The sequence below is a fragment of the Oncorhynchus nerka genome, linkage group LG28, assembly GCF_034236695.1.
Source record: "Oncorhynchus nerka isolate Pitt River linkage group LG28, Oner_Uvic_2.0, whole genome shotgun sequence".
Classification (NCBI taxonomy): Eukaryota; Metazoa; Chordata; class Actinopteri; order Salmoniformes; family Salmonidae; genus Oncorhynchus; species Oncorhynchus nerka.
The window spans coordinates 13,604,479-13,623,559 of record NC_088423.1 but is presented as its reverse complement, the minus strand read 5'-3'; the positions used below and the strand labels follow the sequence as shown (position 1 = coordinate 13,623,559).

At 42.5% G+C, this 19,081-nt stretch overlaps 1 pseudogene; it reads right to left on the bottom strand.

Annotated features, from left to right (window-relative positions):
• LOC115113820 (transformation/transcription domain-associated protein-like) overlaps positions 1-19,081 on the bottom strand; it is a 170,218-nt pseudogene that overhangs the window by 82,987 nt on the left and 68,150 nt on the right.

Genomic DNA, 19,081 nt, shown 5'->3' with positions numbered 1-19,081 from the left:
TACTTTGGACACGTCAGTCAGGCGGAAATTGAGAAAAAAGGACCCTAGCCTGAAGAAGTTTTAAGAAGACAGACAGAGAAGAGTGTTTCTAAGGCCAAAAGCATGCAATATAATGCACAACTAAAACAAAGCTAGAGCTGATTGGAAGCCACCATTAACTACCACAGCTTCATCTCAGAGACAGCCTCAGCTACAATAACCACATTAAGATATTTATAACCAGATAATTATCAGCGAAAATATGGAACCTATTTCTGTCTTGACCCCTGTGTGTCTCTGAGCGACAAACATCATCATTAAGACGTCTAGTTCTATTCCCAATGTGTTCCAGAGTTAAAAACTCAATCACTTCATATCAGGACCTTTAAATGGGCTTCTTAATACTGGAGCCATCTGGTTTGTTCAACTCATTACGTTTTTATCTTCGTCCATATTTTGCATAAATGAATGGTTCCTCATTAAGAAGAAATTACATGTTTTAAAGCAGAAATGCGACAGCCAAGGTCAGGCTGACTGCCTTCTAAACTAATGTCACTGAGGTGTGTGTGTGTGTGTGTGTGTGTGTGTGTGTGTGTGTGTGTGTGTGTGTGTGTGTGTGTGTGTGTGTGTGTGTGTGTGTGTGTGTGTGTGTGTGTTCTGGTCTGACAAGTCAGACCAGAACCTGTGACCTGTGTCACAGACAATGCCATTAGTTCCTTGGACCTCTATCATGGCGTTACAGCCAGGGTTTTGACTTTAACCTTACACACTAAATTATAAATAGCTAATCTCAATAAATAGCTCATCTCAATAAATAGCTAATCTCAATTAAATACATAATATCAATAAATAGCTCATCTCAATAAATAGCTAATCTCAAAGTTGCAGATAAAAACAACATAAATAGCCACTGTCATAGAAGTACAATTATAACAGTTATTCTATTTCTATGGATCTGACATCATTCCTTCCATCTAAATGTTCTGGAACGTTGATCCCTTCTGAACATGCCCCCCATCCCCTACCTGTACCAGTGAGCACACTGTTTAACCTGGTTGACCTGGAAGTCCAATACCTGTTGCCGCTTACTGACCTGGCAGTACTTACATGTTGCTGTCGGTCAGACAGGATCTTCCAGAGGTGAGGAAACAGCTGTACCCAGGTCTTCTCGGCCAGGGGGGTGGAGATATGACACAGCTGAACCAGGGCGTTGTCATGACTGTCCTGATCAGGTCAGGTTACAGGAGACCACAACCCTACAGATTATCTCTCAATCCCAACAGAAGAGGAGAGATCTAGGGGTCTGAAGATGTGGGGGTTTTATGACCCCTCACGCCCCTGGTAAATCTTAGGCCACAGACAAATTCCTTTTGTCCTGTTACTATGGAGAACCAGCCTCAGAACATTAAACATGAAATAAAGGGACTTTGGAACAATGGTTTCTGTCAGCCACAATGGTGGTCATGACGATAGATGGAATATGAAAATGTATGTCATTTTTGTTTTGTTATTAATTAAAGATTATTAGATGACGTTATTACGATAACATTGTAACGTCAACAGTTTACCTAGTGTATGTTTGATGTTTATACATTGTATGTTGTATGGAAAATATCAAAATCAAAGAGAATGTTTTGGTAAAGATGAAATGTGAAGTTAGTTGTCTAAAATTGGATTTGAGTAAAATCTAGACCTTGTGTAAAGGCTTTCCTCCTCTTCATCTGAAGAGGAGAGGCGAGAAGGATCGGAGGACCAATATGCGGCATGGTAAGTGTTCATGATGTTTATTTTAAAGACATAAACTGAACACTCATACAAAAACAATAAACGTAACGTGAAATGATGAAAACCGAAAACAGTACCGTGTGGTGTAAAACACAGACACGGAAACAAACACCCACAAACAAACAGTGAAACCCAGGCTACCTAATTATGATTCTAAATCAGAGACAACTAATGACACCTGCCTCTGATTGAGAACCATACTAGGCCGAAACATAGAAATCCAAAAATCATAGAAAAACAAACATAGACTGCCCACCCCAACTCACGCCCTGACCATACTAAATAAATACAAACAAAGGAAATAAAGGTCAGAACGTGACACCTTGCCTCTTAACTAGGTACGCCCAGAGAATTGCCCTAAAGGCGGTTACGCCCACTTCTGACACGAGGGTATAAGACATGTGAGTAAAGAATTTACAGAGGAGACTAAGTGACCCAAGCTGCATCCGAGGTCTAAAAAGTAAACGAACCCAAAACGCAACACAAGTTTGAAGACAAAGAAATATTTTTCTACCCAAGCTACTGATGAGTAGCTGTGTATAAGCGGGTGAATTCAAGCCGGACCACATAACCTCCACTTTCCATCGAATCGTGGTATCTACACTGTTTCATTCCTACGCTGTGAGCTCTGTGCTACAGAGCTGTCTGTCCTCAGAAGAGCCCTTCCAGGTCAAGGGCGATGGAACAGACTCCTAAGCCAAAAGCATACTGACATAGTGAGGATGACCAGAGAGGTGCGCCGGAGATGTGCGTCATTGAGCAGCCTGAGCGGTCCACGCGGAGAATCCACAGAGACCTTCCCCACGTAACTACATCATTATATTTTGCCCCATAAGAGCGGCAGTATGGGGCAAGGCTGGGGTTAGAATAAGCATAGCTGACAAATTCACCCAAATGTATATTTCTCTCGTGTACTTTCTCTTTTTCTCTCTCTTTTAAATTCTAATTTTGGGTAACACACACACGTGTGTTGGCCTGTTATACTAAGTTCTAATCAATAGCCTAGAATGTGTTTTTGTGTATGTGTATCTTTTATCATCATTCTAGCTTTCTAGTAAATAAATACTCAACTAAGATTGTTGTGGTACGAACTCATTGGTGAGACCCGTGTCTGTGCAGATTCCCGGATTATTCAACATTCAGAATGAGACTGTAGAGGAAACTGATTCATTAGCGGCTGTTGTAAAATCGATTTTCTGATATTCTTTAATTTGGGAAATAGAAACTCAATAAAAACATATTTTCCCATGGTGCCCCAGGTTAATGAGTTAATAATTGCTTGTTTCAGTTAATCACGCAATTAGAAACGTTTAATCATTCGATGAGCACGCATGCACGCGCACACACACACACACACACACACACACACACACACACACACACCTCAGTGACATTAGTTTAGAAGGCAGTCAGCCTGACCTTGGCTGTCGCATTTCTGTCAAAAGGTCCAATGCAGCAGTTTTTATCTCAATGTTAAATCATTTCTGGGTAACAATTAAGTAACTTACTGTGATTGTTTTTGTTATGGAGCATGCGAATCTTCTGCAGTCTTTAAAAAAAAATCGCGCAACATTTCAGCGCCCTGCTATTCATGCCAGGAATATGGTACGTTCATTTGGTTAGTGTGTGTGGCTAGAAAACAGTCAGACCTTTCCAAAAGTGTTTAAATCACGCCTGTGCCATTTACAGAACGTGCGTTTCGGTCGAATAGTGCATGAAAATCTGTTCACTGAAAATGTAAAAATATATTCTTCCGCGCCTGCAGGCAATTGTTTACAGAGAACAGAATTAACCTCTTCAGTCGACCCTCTACTTTTTTGAACATTTTGTTAAAAATCGCGCAACATTTCAGCGCCCTGCTACTCATGCCAGGAATATAGTACGTTCATATGGTTAGAATGTGTGTATAGGAAACCCTCGGACGTTTTTAAAACTGGTTAAATCACGACTGTGGCTATTACATAACGTGCGTTACATCGGAAAGCGCAGGAAAACCTGATCACAGAAAATGGAAATAAATACCCTTGCGCCACTACCGCAATTGTTAACAGTGAGCCGAATTAGATAAGACCGAGCATTCAACTCCCACAGCATCCCCATGTTGTCGAGTATCTTGTGAATTTAATCCTCTTTGATTCTTGGTTGAACCGAAAGAGGGGCACGACGTACCTCCGGTCTCCGCCCAGATCATTCCGGAAAAGCTCTCTCCTGAAATTTTTTCCAAGACGACAGCTAATGATATGTACATCGCCTACGGATGATTTTTATCGCTTATTAACGTTTACTAATACCTAAAGTAGCATTACAAACGTATTTGGTGTTTTGTGAAAGTTTATCGTCTACTTTTTGAATTTTAAAAATGACGTTACGTTGTGAAATCGCTGTTTTTTTCGTTTATCACACAGTCTACATATAACGATATCTTGGCTTTATATGGCCCGATTTAATCGAAATAAAGACCCAATAGTGTTTATGGGACATCTAGGAGTGCCAACAAAGAAGATGGTGAAAGGTAATGACTGTTTTCTATTTTATTGTGCGGTTTGTGTAACGCCGAAATGCTAATTATTTTGTTTACGTCCCCTGCTGTGCTTTTCTGTTGTAGTGTATTGGTGCATGCTATCAGATAATAGCTTCTCATGCTGTCGCCGAAAAGCATTTTAAAAATCTGACTTGTTGCCTGGATTCACAACGAGTGTAGCTTTAATTTGATACCCTGCATGTGTATTTTAATGAACTTTTGAGTTTTAACTAATACTATTAGCATTTAGCGTAGCGCATTTGCATTTCCAGAGCTCTAGTTGGGACGCAAGCGTCCCAGGTAGAGGTAAGAGGTTAAATAGAGCCGAGTTCTCATTGGCTACAGCTTCCCCATGCTGTCTATAGTTACGTCATTAGTTTCGCAATTGATTCTTGGTCTAACCCAAACAAGGGAACTACTTTCCTACTGCCACCGCCCAGATTTTGAAGCGACCATTTTCAAACATATTTTTCTCCACGGACCAGCTAACGATTTCACACCGCCTCCTGAGGTATTTTATCGCTTATTAACGTGTACTAATACCTAAAGTTGCATTACAAAAGTATTTTGAAGTGTTTTGTGAAAGTTTATCGTCGACTTTTGGCATTTTAAAAAATGACGTTACGTTATAAAATGCTAATTTTTTCCTCCAATTCCAAGGTATTCCTAGTTCGATATCTAGGCTATATATGGACCGATTTAATCGAAAAAAGACCCTAAATGATGTTTATGGGACATCTAGGAGTGCCAAGAATGAAGCTCGTCAAAGGTAAGGAATGTTTTATATTTTATTTCAGCCTTTTCGTTTGCGAGCGCTAACGAAAAATCTGTCGTTTTTGTGATGTTGGCAGTATGTGAGGCTGCATGGTACAGATAATAGCGTCTCATGCTTTCCCCGAAAAGCATTTTACAAATCTGACTTGGTGGATAGATTCACAACGAGTGTAGCTTTAATTTGGTATATTGGATGTCAATTTTTATGACATTTTGATTTTTATCATAATGCGTGGTGCACTTGAAATTTCAGAAAATTCGATTCCCAATGGGGAAGCGCTTCCATAACAAGTTAAAAAAGAAACACAGATTACTTCTTAGCAATGAGCCATTTCTCAAGCAATAATTTTGCTAGGACCGTCTGGGAGGTGTCTGAGTGTGGAGGGGCTATTATTGGAAGCAAGGTTTGGAACTCTTTCTTATTGGTCTATTAACTAATTTACCGCTTGGTGATATCAACATGCATGCCAAAACTCCATCCCACCAAACCAGGCTGAGATTTCAGACAGTCTTTTCAAACAGCTCTTACACTAAAATGGCATTATCCACAATTATCCAACCTCAGTGTGGAAACAACTGCCAAAATAATGGAAACACCAACATAGTGTCTTAATAGGGTGTTGGGTCACCACGAGCGACAATAGCTTCAATGCACCTTGTGTCTGGAACTCTATTGGAAGGATGCGACACCATTCTTCCACAATAAATGTTTTGTTGATGGTGGTGGAAATGGCTGTCTCTAGTGCTGCTCCAGAATCTCCCATAAGTGTTCAGTTGGGTTGATATCTGGTGACAGAGAGCCATGATATACATCATTTTCATGCCCATCTAACCATTCAGGGACCACTCGTGCCATGTGGATGTGGGCATAGCCATGGTAGCCAAAAAACTGGCCTGCCCAATTAAAATCCTATCATGACCCGAAGCATGATGGGATGTTAATTGCTTAATTATCCCAGGAACCACACCTGTGTGGAAGCAATTGAGTGAAATATACTTTGTATCGCTCACACTGCAAATAAATTAAATCTAAGCAAGCCTAAATATTTTATATTGAGTGATAATTCACTTTAATATATATATATACACAGTAAATATATACTATTCTTACCAAGCTAAATTATCTAACATCATTGGCCTGCTCCTTGGTGTTGGGGATGGCTGTCTGGTCCCCTGAGGCTAGGTCTTTATCGATCTCCACATCCTGGAGAACAGGGAGGAGGAGAGAAAAGACGAAGGATGGGAGAGGGTCGGTGATTTATTGTCATAATGCAAAAGCACTTAGTCTTTCCCCTCTGAGAGATGCACATCATGATGAGATGGGAGAGGAAAACCAAAAATATTGACTGTCATATAAATACAGCATTACTTCTGTGTGGAAAACAGTTGGCTTGAGCAGGATATACAAGTTAACAAAGAGGGATCAATTGATGTTATTCCTCTCTAAGAAAAAACACATGGGATAGTGTGTCAGTCAACATTCATCTTAGTTTGTGTGTGTGTCCATGTGAACCTTTGACTTCTGTTTGCGTGGCGTCCTCACCTCCTCCTTGGTCTCGCTGTTCTCCCTCTCTCTGGGCTCCTGCTTGATGTTGCCATGGCGAAGGCAGCGCGGTTGTGGCTGTCGGCCAGATTGATGACATTGGTAATGGAGGGCAGCATAGAACCCTGGCAGCTGGTCCCAATGATGCTGTTACGCTCACACACTGCCTGCAGCTGAGAGAGAGAGAGAGAGAGAGAGAGAGAGAGAGAGAGGGAAAAAGGCGATCACAGAAAGCCAGATTAACAGTTTCTTGGGGGCTAAAGAATTATGGAGACACTTCATAATAGAGTCAGAACAGACAAGCTAAATCACATACCACAGTATGAAGTAGGTTTGTGTGCTAAAACAGTACAAACTGTTCAGGTTCAAAGCTGAAGTCAGCAACCTGTTTACAAGAGGCTTAGTTGTAACTGGAATATTCAACAAATCTCCAACTGACATCATGATTCCACCCCTCGTCCCAGTCTGTCTCCTTACCTTGATGTATTGCTTGATCCAGAAGTGGCTGCTCAATGCCTCTCAGTTCTGAAAGCAGCAGATGTAGAGAAGCCTCTCATAGATACGTCTCTTCGTGTACAGGTCAAACCCTTCATGTACAGGTCAAACCCGCCCAGCCCTGATCAGAGGCTGGGCGCATCACAGACCAGACAGGAAGGCCAGCTCCAACTTTGACATGATGTCACTTCTTGAGAGACTCTCGTCCCTGATTGGACAAAGAGGGTTGAAATGTATTTGTGTTACCATTTGTTATATCTAATGAAAAATGGTTAACAACTGGAACTTGATTCTCTAACACAGTATTTCATGATAATGCATTTGGGAGCCAGCTCCTTCATAAGAATGAAGATACAGAGTAGCTAAAAGCTTCATGGCATCATCATCAATAAATAGAGGACAAGAGGTGATGAAGGTCATTGATGTGAAACAGTATGCAGTTACATCTAAATGTTTAAAAAAGGAACATCTTATCTTTAATGATGGGGATACTCCTGGTGGAATAGTAAACCGGTTAACAGCCTACATTAGATGCTGTGTAATAACCTTGACAATCATTTCTAGATCATTCCACAACCCTGGTGAATGGGCCTCAAGAGTACTATTTAAAAGAACAGAGAGGAACAGAAACATCTCTCAGCAGTGAGTGTATTATATTAAAGCTACTAAATCATCACTTATTCAGAGACATGGATGTGGAGCAGCTGCTCTGTCATTCTGTCATCTTTATGTGATGTGGACAGTGATGTGTCAATCATGGTTTTACTGCTTGTTTAAAGTCATGTGACTTACAGAGCAGATGTCTGTGAACAGGCAGACTGGGTATGGGGATGGGGTAAGTTTTGAGGACTGAAGGAGAGGGACGGGGAAGTGGTGTGTGTGTGATTAAAGTCATGTGACTACAGAGCAGATGTCTGTGAACAGGCAGACTGGGTATGGGGATGGGGTAAGTTTTTAGGACTGAAGGAGAGGGACGGGGAAGTGGTGTGTGTGTGTGTTTAAAGGGCCAGACGGGATGAAAAGCAGTGGGATGAGGAGTCAGTCATCCTTTCGCTTGGCTGCCTTGTCACCCCTCTGCCACCCTCCCTCACCCCCATTTCTCCCTCAAACCATAAGTCCTGTCACTGGAAGACCCCCAAACTCAACCCCCATCATTCTCTCTACCCAATACCCACCACTCTCTTTCTCCCCCTCCCTCTTGATAGATGAATGGTGTGGCAGTGACCTGGCATACTCCACCCCCCCTTCTTTCTCTCAACCCACATCTCCTCCTTTCCCTCTCCCTCCCCCTCGATGGATGAAGAAGCGTAATGGCGCCCAGCATACTTGCCGTGCATACTCGTCCAGGTGATTAATGGGGATAATTACCTATAGACATAATTAACGAGGGCCAGGAATGGGGCGTTTAACTCAAGGTCATAAGGGAAACGTTTCTCAATATAGGTCATCATCTTCTCCAGCAGAATGGACTTCTCACAAAGATTGGGCATCTGTGGGAGAGAGGGAATGAGCGAGATGTAGGAGAGGAGAGAGGGAGAGAGAGCAGATTGATTCAGTTAATTTATCTTTAGTGCATCTGGAGGGGGGGGGGTGTGAAGCACCTTTGGTCCTGCCCCCTCATTCTGTCTCTCTGCTGGACTCTACTCTGAATAAATGCCTAAACAGAGCAAAGACAGCTGTGTAGGTTTGTGCTTCCTGGTTTCCAGGTTGCTTTGCTGGCTAGTTGTTCTTCCACAGATCATTAGCAGAGTAAGTCCTGGGCTGTTCTTCACCCACTCCTCCAAGATCTTGACGATGGTGCGGAGGATCTTGGCGTCGGGTGACTTCTCGATGAGCGACATGAGGATGACCTGGATGAAGTTCTTCCTCATCTCCATGGACATGACGGACAAATTACTTTTCACCAGGTCCAACATTAGGACCACACTCCAGTCCAGTTGGTGGTGGTAATGCACCTTAAAGTTGGTTGCCAACCGCCATATAAAGTCCAAAGAAGAAGAAGAAGCCTGAAGGAAGAGAGATTACTAGAAACAAACTCGGTTTACCCTTTTATATTTGGATTAATTGTCAGAGTAGAGGACCCTGTGCATTTCAGGTAAAGTAACAACCCAATGTTTACATCCCAGGACAAATTACCGTAGCTAACAACAGCAAGCTAGCTAGCTAAATTGCCATAAATGTTTAATGCTTTTCGACCTGACCCCAAATTAATATAGTTGGTTCAGAGTTTGTTTTGATATTTCAACCTGCGCGTTCTGACTGCATCTGGTATGGATGGACAAAATCAACACGCGTGCGCCCGGTCTAGAAAGCATGTAAGGCAAGCCTAGGTTTTTTAAATACATTTTAATGAGGGAGGGAGAAATATTTGTTTGTGTCCGACATACACTGGTGGCTTTGATTGACCGGTGCTTTTACAGCGGTGTGCGTGTGAGTTAGCTGATTCTCTCTATAGGCCTATATGTCCATTCAGAAAGTTTCCTAAAGTAACCTGTCTGGACTCCATCTCTTTAATAAGAATCAAACACTCCTGTCATGATTTAATCTTAGAAAATGCCTATTGTCAGTAGTGTAGGCTACATTCTTTCTGTCATTACGGCGTATTCTCTTTGAAGAACAAATGCCAATACCATCGAATGACCGCAACAGCAGGGTTTGTAACATCATGCAAATATTTTGGGAAAAGTGGCAGAAAATCCATCGGACTTTGTTTGAATGTTTTTCCCGTCAAAATAGGATCTTTATTCAGTGTTTTTATATGCAGTAAAAGCCAAGAGACAAGCACAAGGTAGGCATATCTATATTTGGACTCTGTTATAATGTTGTGTCAATACAAAAATGCGACAGATCCTCTCCAACTGGCATTTCTTAATATGTTGATTCATATTTATAAGTAATAACCTGAAAAATAATAACGAAATGCGATGATAATACCGAATTGTAATAGCTTATTTCAAATAGGTTTTATTAAGACACATATCCATATAAACAAATGTACAAACATAATAACTGACCTCCCCTGGACAGTTACGTCGGTGACTGTTTACATTGGCCTGGTCAAATACCGTAACCTCCAATTCCAAGTCCGTCACAGCCCTATTCATTTGATCTTTTTCCTACAGATCTACACAACCTACTCCACATTTCAGAAGTGAAAGAAAGCTATAGAACCTTTTCCAAATAAAAATTAAATAACTACATAACTGAAATATCCAAATTGGATTCGTCTCAACCCAGTTAATATTTGGTTGAAGCACATTTGGAAACCATCACAGCTGTGAGTCATTTTCATAAAGATTTGATCAACTTTACTCTTAGGGCAAGATATCCGTTGTTTTTGTCAAAATTGGTCAGGCTCTGTAAATTTGGTTGGGGATCATTGATGGACAGCAATATTCAAATGTTGTCTCAGACGGAGGTGGGTTTTACTGTAACTTTTTACCTGGGTTTTTCTCCCAACAAACTTCCCATAACAAGATGCTGCCACCTCAAAAAATCTGGATATACAGTATGTTGCCCGAAGAGTTGTGCAAATTTGGTAGAATCTCATTCAAAGGTTTGTCTTTATTTTTTCTATTTTCTACATTGTAGAATAATAGTGACAACATCAAAACTATGAAATAACACATATAGAATCATGTACTAACCAAAAGAGTGTTAAACAAATTACGATATATTTTAGATTTTAGATTCTTCACATTAGCCACCCTTTGACTTGATGACAGCTTTACACACTTTTGGCATTCCCTCAACCAGCCTAATGAGGTAGTCACCTGGAATGCTTCTCCAACCGTCTTGAAGGAGTTCCCAGATATGCTAAGCACTTGTTGGCTGCATTTCTTTCACTCTGTGGTCCAATTCATCCCAAACCATCTCAATTGCGTTAAGGTCAGGTGATTGTGGAGGCCAGGTCATCTGATGCAGCACTCCATCACTCTCCTTTTTGGTTAAATATCCCTTACACAGCCTGGAGGTGTGTTTTGAGTCATTGTCCTGTTGACAAACAAATGACAGTCCCACTAAGCGCAAACCAGATGGGATGGCGTATTACTGCAGAGTGCTGTGGTAGCTAGGCTGGTTAAGTGTGCCTTGGCTAGCAAAAATTCTGAATAAATCACTGACAGTGTCACCAGCAAAGCACCCACACACCATCACACCTCCTCCATGCGTCACGGTGGGAACCACACATGCAGAGAACATCCATTCACCTACTCTGCATCTCACAAACACATGGCGGGTAGAACCAAATCTCAAATTTGACCTTAGAGAGCCTTTTTATTCTCTATTTGGTTAGGTCAGGGTGTGACTTGGGTGGGAAAATCTATGTTTCTATTTCTTTGTTGGCCTAGTATGGTTCCCAATCAGAGGTAGCTGTTTATCATTGTCTCTAATTTGGGATCATACTTAGGCAGCCCTTTTTCCCACCTTCAGTTGTGGGATCTTGATTTTGTATAGGTGCTGTGTAGCCTGCAGAAATGTACGTTCGTTTTGTATTTTGTTGGTTTTTCGGTGTTCATTTGAATTAAAGTAAGATGTTCGCCTACCACGCTGCACCTTGGTTCGCTCATTTCAACGAACGTGACATTACTTATTATTAATGTCCTTTAGTAGTGGTTTCTTTGCAGCAACTCTACCACGAAGGCCTGAATCACGTAGTCTCCTCTGAACAGTTGATGTTGAGATGTCTGTTACTTGGACTCTGTGAAGCATTTATTTGGGCTGCAATCTGAAGTGCAGTTAATTGCTGATTTTCTGAGGCTGGTAACGCTAATGAACTTATCCTCTGCAGCAGAGGTAACTCTGGTTCTTCCTTTCCTGTGGCAGTGCTCATGAGAGCCAGTTTCATTTTTGTTTCTGCAGAAGAAGAAATGTTGAAAGTTCTTGACATTTTCCACATTGACTGACCTTCATGTCTTTAAATAATGATGGACTGTTTCTCTTTGCTTAATGTGGACTTGGTCTTATACCAAATAGGGCTGTCTTCTGTATATCAACCCTACCTTGTCAAAACACAACTGATTGGCTCAAACGAAAGAAATTCCACAAAATAACTTTTAACAAGGCACACCTGTTAACTGAAATGAATTCCAGGTGACTACCTCATGAAGCTGGTTGAGAGAATGCCAAATGTGTGCAAAGGTGTCATCGAGGCAAGGGGTGGCTACTTTAAAGAATCTCAAATATAAAATATAGTTTGATTTGTTTAATACTTTTTGGTTACTACATGATTCATAGTTTTGATGTCTTCACTATTCACTATTATTCTACATTGTAGAAAATAGTAAAAAAATATATATATATATTTTACCTTTATTTTACTAGGCAAGTCAGTTAAGAACTTAAGAACAAATTCTTATTTTCAATGACGGCCTAGGAACAGTGGGTTAACTGCCTGTTCAGGGGCAGAACGACCTTGTCAGCTCGGGGATTCGAACTTGCAACCTTTCGGTTACTAGTCCAACGCTCTAACCACTAGGCTACCCTGCCGCCCCAAGAATACCCTGGAATGAGTAGGTGTGTCCAAACTTTTGACTGGTACTGTATATATATATATATTTTTTTTTTTTAATCGTTCAAAAGCCAGCTGTTACCGGCTAACAGGAACCCTGCTGGTAAAACAGGGAAAAACAGTCAGTCTGTTTGTAAGCAGAAGTTATACTACAAGGTCATTTTTGGAGGAAATCTAACCGAATAACTGAGTCAAGAAAATGAGTAACGTATTTCTCTCTACAACGCTCTTGGGAGGGGAGACAAATTGTCAAATGTCACCCTCGGCAAGACACATTCATCATTTCAGTGGTGTGTGTGTGTAACAAAACCCCTCGTGGAGAGGAAAGGGTATGAAGGCAGTTATTGACCACTGTTGCCATTTCAGGAAACGGTATGAAATAGTGTTCACGTAAGAGTGTTCTCCAACAGCCATTTGTCACTTCATGTCCCACTTACTGAAATAAATAATGCCACCTGTGTAAATTGAGACTTTATTCTCTTCTATCAAAAATAAGCTTTTCAGAAAAAACTTCTGACGTCTGGTACAAAACTGATAACAGAAGAAGTAGTGAAAGACAAAAATCTGTCTTTCCCGCTACAGATTGAATTCTGTGCTGCACCCTTCATGTAACCACACCAACTGTTAACCCACCCAGCATAGACCACTGCTTTAGATTTAAACGACACACCTACTCATCTTATTGCTGGATAGAGATAGTGTGGTAGTGTGCATGCATGAGTGCGCCTGAGAGAGACACAGACAAAGAGCATGAGTGACTGAAGAAATTCGGCTTGTCACCAAAAGCACTCACAAACTTCTACAGATGCACAATCGAGAGCATCCTGGCGGGCTGTATCACCGCCTGGTACGGCAACTGCTCCGCCCTCAACCGTAAGGCTCTCCAGAGGGTAGTGAGGTCTGCACAACGCATCACCGGGGGCAAACTACCTGCCCTCCAGGACACCTACACCACCCAATGTTACAGGAAGGCCATAAAGATCATCAAGGACATCAACCACCCGAGCCACTGCCTGTTCACCCCGCTATCATCCAGAAGGCGAGGTCAGTACAGGCGCATCAAAGCTTCTATCTCAAGGTTAAACAGCCACCACTAACATTGAGTGGCTGCTGCCAACACACTGTCATTGACACTGACTCAACTCCAGCCACTTTAATAATGTGAATTGATGGGAAATGATGTAAATATATCACTAGCCACTTTAAACAATGCTACCTTATATAATGTTACTTACCCTACATTATTCATCTCATATGCATACATATATACTGTACTCTATATCATCGACTGCATCCTTATGTAATACATGTATCACTAGCCACTTTAACTATGCCACTTTGTTTACATACTCATCTCATATGTATATACTGTACTCGATACCATCTACTGTATCTTGCCTATGCTGCTCTGTACCATCACTGATTCATATATCCTTATGTACATATTCTTTATCCCCTTACACTGTGTATAAGACAGGAGTTTTGGAATTGTTAGTTAGATTACTTGTTGGTTATTACTGCATTGTCGGAACTAGAAGCACAAGCATTTCGCTACACTCGCATTAACATCTGCTAACCAGATGTGATTTGATTTGATTTGACTGAGTGCAAGGCAAAAAGAGAGAGACACAGAGAAAGAGCATGAGTGACTGAGTGCAAGGCAGAAAGAGAGAGACACAGAGAAAGAGCATGAGTTACTGAGTGCAAGGCAGAAAGAGAGAGACACAGGGAAAGAGCATGAGTGACTGAGTGCAAGGCAGAAAGAGAGAGACCAACAGAGAAAGTAAAAGAGAGAGAGAGTGTTGGTACTGGTAGGTGTCTTACCAAACAGCTGTGTTGGGTTAGCACTGCTGGTGGCCTTCTCATAGTTGGTGAGTCCCTCGTAGATTACCTTACCCACCACTGCATACAGACACTCCAACTCCTCATACCTAGACGACACAGTTGACGTGCCTGGGAGACGAACAGGAAAAGCCAACATATTTGATTATAGTAGAATAAAGCTCTCTATTTAGTAGGGAGAAGGAGAATGGGAGAGCGAGGGAGGAGAGAAGAAAGAGATGGAAAGATTATTTGGAATCGGAGCAGACCCCTTGGACTAATATGTATTAATGAAAAAGGTGACTCTTGTCGAAGTAAAAAGTATGAATTCCTAGCTGTAGGAGCAGAATAAGGCCTAGTCTCTGGTGTGTTTCAGATAGATGTGTGTGTGTTCTGCCCTCTCCCACTGTCCCTTTAATCACCGACATGACAGTACAATGAGATGATAAAAGACAATGTGATTTACAGCTCTGTTCATTACTCTGGATAAGACTTCTAGCCATGTACAGTTCAGTCTCAAGAGGGAGAGGACACATCTCTGAGGTAAGGTTGGGCTTTGGTTTGAGGGGGGCTGCAGCGATCCACAGAGAGAAAAACAATCATTGTCAGACATTTGGGGAAGCACTCAGATAAGCTTGTCTGAGGAAGCTCATGAATAGGGAGGAGTGGAGGAGATGGAGGGATGGGTGGAGGAGGGGAAGTCCTGGTGGACTTACTTTAGTTATCTCTACTACACTGATTGAGGCTGCTTCACATCATGACTAAATAATGACAGGGAACTGATAAGGGACAAAGGAAGTCAAATAGGAAGACAGACTGAAACTTAGGCGCTGAGGAAAACAACTGACTGAAGGTGAAATGCCAGGAAGGAACTTTGCAAGAACCCCACTACAATAACTGCCTCGTTGAAAAGACAACAGCTATTCATGGTTGATGTAAGTGGATGTGAGTATTTCAAATCATTTATAATGCCATGATGAGGCTTTATGACACAACATACGCCATCAGAGCGTGCAACAGAATATTGTACGGTCTACACTCGGTTTGTTGTTTATATTCAATATTTTTCATTAAATCAATTTAATTCAGAACTAAAGTTTTGTTTCTAAGGATTCCACGACACAGTTAGCCTTTGGCTGGGACTGCAAGTTTGTGTTCCATTTTTTTGTGTGTATTCTGCTAGTGCTAGCTGGTTGTACCACAGACACCTGTCGTCATAGTGGGAAAGAATCATTGTTATTTTTTCGTAAAACAACTGGTTGCAGTAAAGAGCCAACCTGGATACTAAGGAGATCCTGAGGGAAATCGACGAGTACCAACAGCTTTACGCTATGGAGGAACAACATACTCCATCATGGAAAGATCCGACCACCTCACAAAGTAACTTTAGCCTGACAAACAAAGAAAAACCGATTCATCTACAGACACGGACTGTTTTCTTACCGTTGAATTAGAGGCTAGTGCTCTGACTGGAATCCATGCAACACTGGAAAGGTTGTGTGAAGAGCCCTGTGGACCCTGTCCAAATGGAGTGTGCTATAAAGGGAATAGGGTGTCATTTGAGACACACATTATGAGTGTGGAGGTTGAAGTGAAATTTCCAAACAGACCGCATCTGCCTAGTGCTATTGCACAGCACACGCCTTCTCCCTATACTACCTTGTTTCCAGGAAAATGATTCAGTCAATTATTGAATATGTCAGTGGAGGCACACACACACACACACACACACACACACACACACACACACACACACACTCACACTCGCACTAGCGCACACGCACGGACAGCATCTGCTCTTCGCTCGAGGAGAACAATTAAGAGGAAGCTAAGTATAAGAAAAACATAAGTAATTGGGGGGGGGTCTGGCGCTGCACCGCTGAAATTAAAACACTGCAGTCCAGCAGGGAACACTCACTGTTAAGAATTTTAATTTCCATTTTGGGCCTTTTAATATTATGTTCTTTTACCATGTCGGTGTTTGTGTGGGTGAAAACATTTGAGAGGATGTTCCCATGCGTCCGTGAGTGTGAAAGAGAGAGGGAAGAGTGGGTTGGTTGGTTACCTTGGCATTGAGCTCGTCATTGAAATGTGGGTCATTGGAAGAAGAGGGTTCGAGCGATAATGTAGTTCTTCGGGATCTCCTTCTCCACATGGTCCTTTAGGAAGGTCTTGTTGCACAGGAAACAACCCGTAAACACCCTCAGCAGCTGGAACAGCAGCTCAATCTCATTGAAGTTACGCCTGGAGGAGAGGGGGGGTGAGTAAACAGTGAGTAGAACACTGACAGTGTGTGAGCATGCAAGGTATAAAAAATAAAGATTTACATGAAAGATAGATGACAGTCAATGATGCATCTTGATCTTAGAAGTATTGACCAACCCAGGCAGTTTCATACTGAAGTGGTAGTGCAAATTTTGCATATTTATGTCACGTTCTGACCATCGTTCTTGTGTGTTTTCCTTGTTTTAGTGTTGGTCAGGACGTGAGCTGGGTGGGCATTCTATGTTGTGTGTCTGGTTTGTCTATTTCTATGTTTGGCCTGATATGGTTCTCAATCAGAGGCAGGTGTTAGTCATTGTCTCTGATTGGGAACCATATTTAGGTAGCCTGTTTTGTGTTGGGTTTTGTGGGTGATTGTTCCTGTCTTTGTGTTTGTGGCACCAGATAGGACTGTTTCGTTTTTTTCACGTTTCTTGTTTTGTAGATTGTTGTATTTTCATCTTTATTAAAGCTGTACCAAACTAACCACACTGCATTTTGGTCCACCTCTCTTTCACCAGAAGAAAACCGTTACAATTTACAGCAGTATCAGGGTGTGTGGGTTTTTTAGTACATACGTGCAGTGGCTGAGCAGACTGTAGGCCATTAGCTTGGGCTCCTTCCAGTCGTTGGCGACCATGTTGTCTGTGCGGTGTTGTTCCTGGAAGGCCTAACTGGCTCAACCCTTCTCGTTGTTCACTATGATACTGATGATCTGAGGAAAGAGAGCAGTGGACACATTGGTGTGAGAAGGTGTAGCTGTTGGAAAGGATTGGATAGGTGAAAGAAATATGGCTGAAACTAGCCGGTCAGTGGTAGATTTACATGAAGTCTCACGGGGTAAGGGAGGGTGAATTTGTGTGAGTTTGCCTGAGTGAGTGTGTAATAATGTTAATCATAATTAGGTCGGTGCTTATATTTGTCCTAGTGTGTGTGTGTGTGTGTGTGTGTCTCCGTGTCTGTGCATCAGCGTGCAGCCATCCTCACCGTGATGGCCTGGAACTGCAGGTCGAGCCTGGCGGTGTTGGTGGACCCAGACCTGGCTGTGGCTGCGGTACCAGCAGGGGGGTGAAGCGGCTGGGGTTGGAGGCCAGCATGTCCGTCAGGGGCTTGGCTTCTTTTTGTTTCAGGAAGCTCTGGACCACAACAGATGAAAGGGAATTAGGGGAATGGGAATTATCTCATGCACTCATGGAGCAAAGGGTCTGAATGAGAACACCCGGAGCATAATGTTAGCAGTCATAACTGCAATACTATCTGACATCAAAAGGATTCCTCCACAGAGTTAAAGCGCCGTAGTGAGACGTAATGTGCCCGAGGCTCTTGGGCAGGATGGTGTTGACATCAGCTCCACAGAGTTAAAGCGCCGCAGTGAGACGTAATGTGCCCGAGGCTCTTGGGCAGGATGGTGTTGACATCAGCTCCACAGTGTTAAAGCTCCGTAGTGAGACGTAATGTGCCCGAGGCTCTTGGGCAGGATGGTGTTGACATCAGCTCCACAGAGTTAAAGCGCCGTAGTGAGACGTAATGTGCCCGAGGCTCTTGGGCAGGATGGTGTTGACATCAGCTCCACAGAGTTAAAGCGCCGTAGTGAGACGTAATGTGCCCGAGGCTCTTGGGCGGGATGGTGTTGACATCAGCTCCACAGAGTTAAAGCTCCGTAGTGAGACGTAATGTGCCCGAGGCTCTTGGGCAGGATGGTGTTGACATCAGCTCCACAGAGTTAAAGCTCCGTAGTGAGACGTAATGTGCCCGAGGCTCTTGGGCAGGATGGTGTTGACATCAGCTCCACAGAGTTAAAGCGCCATAGTGAGACGTAATGTGCCCGAGGCTCTTGGGCAGGATGGTGTTGACATCAGCTCCACAGAGTTGGAAGAGGGGGGGGGGGGGGGGCAAACAGTCAGTTAACCATCTACATGACAAATTGATGTGTTGACATTTCAAGCCAAAGCACATAACAAACACTCTGGACAGAGTTCATGATGGGTGATCGGACATCTAAAGTTGTAATTAAACAGTAAGAGAGATTGAAAAGAAAGTGGAGGAGAACTATAATTCAGGGGTAGATAGGTGGGTATGAGGAGATGAGCAGAGGGAGAAAGAGACAGGGAGAGTACCTCTGAGCATGGCCCTCAAACTCCATGACCAGAGTCTAAGGAGCTGATGGGATCAGAAGGAACAGATTGATAATGGCCGAACATATCTTCATCTCCTAGAGGGAGGGAGAGAGTGAGTAAGAGACAGAAGGAAGGCAGGAAGACCGAGAGAGTGTTCATGAGCCCCTGAGTTCTTCTGCAAAAAAAATATAGACATAGATGAAAGTAGATCAACTTAATTTCTTTGCCTCAACATCAATCCAAATCCAAATTCCATACCTAAAACCTTGATTTTG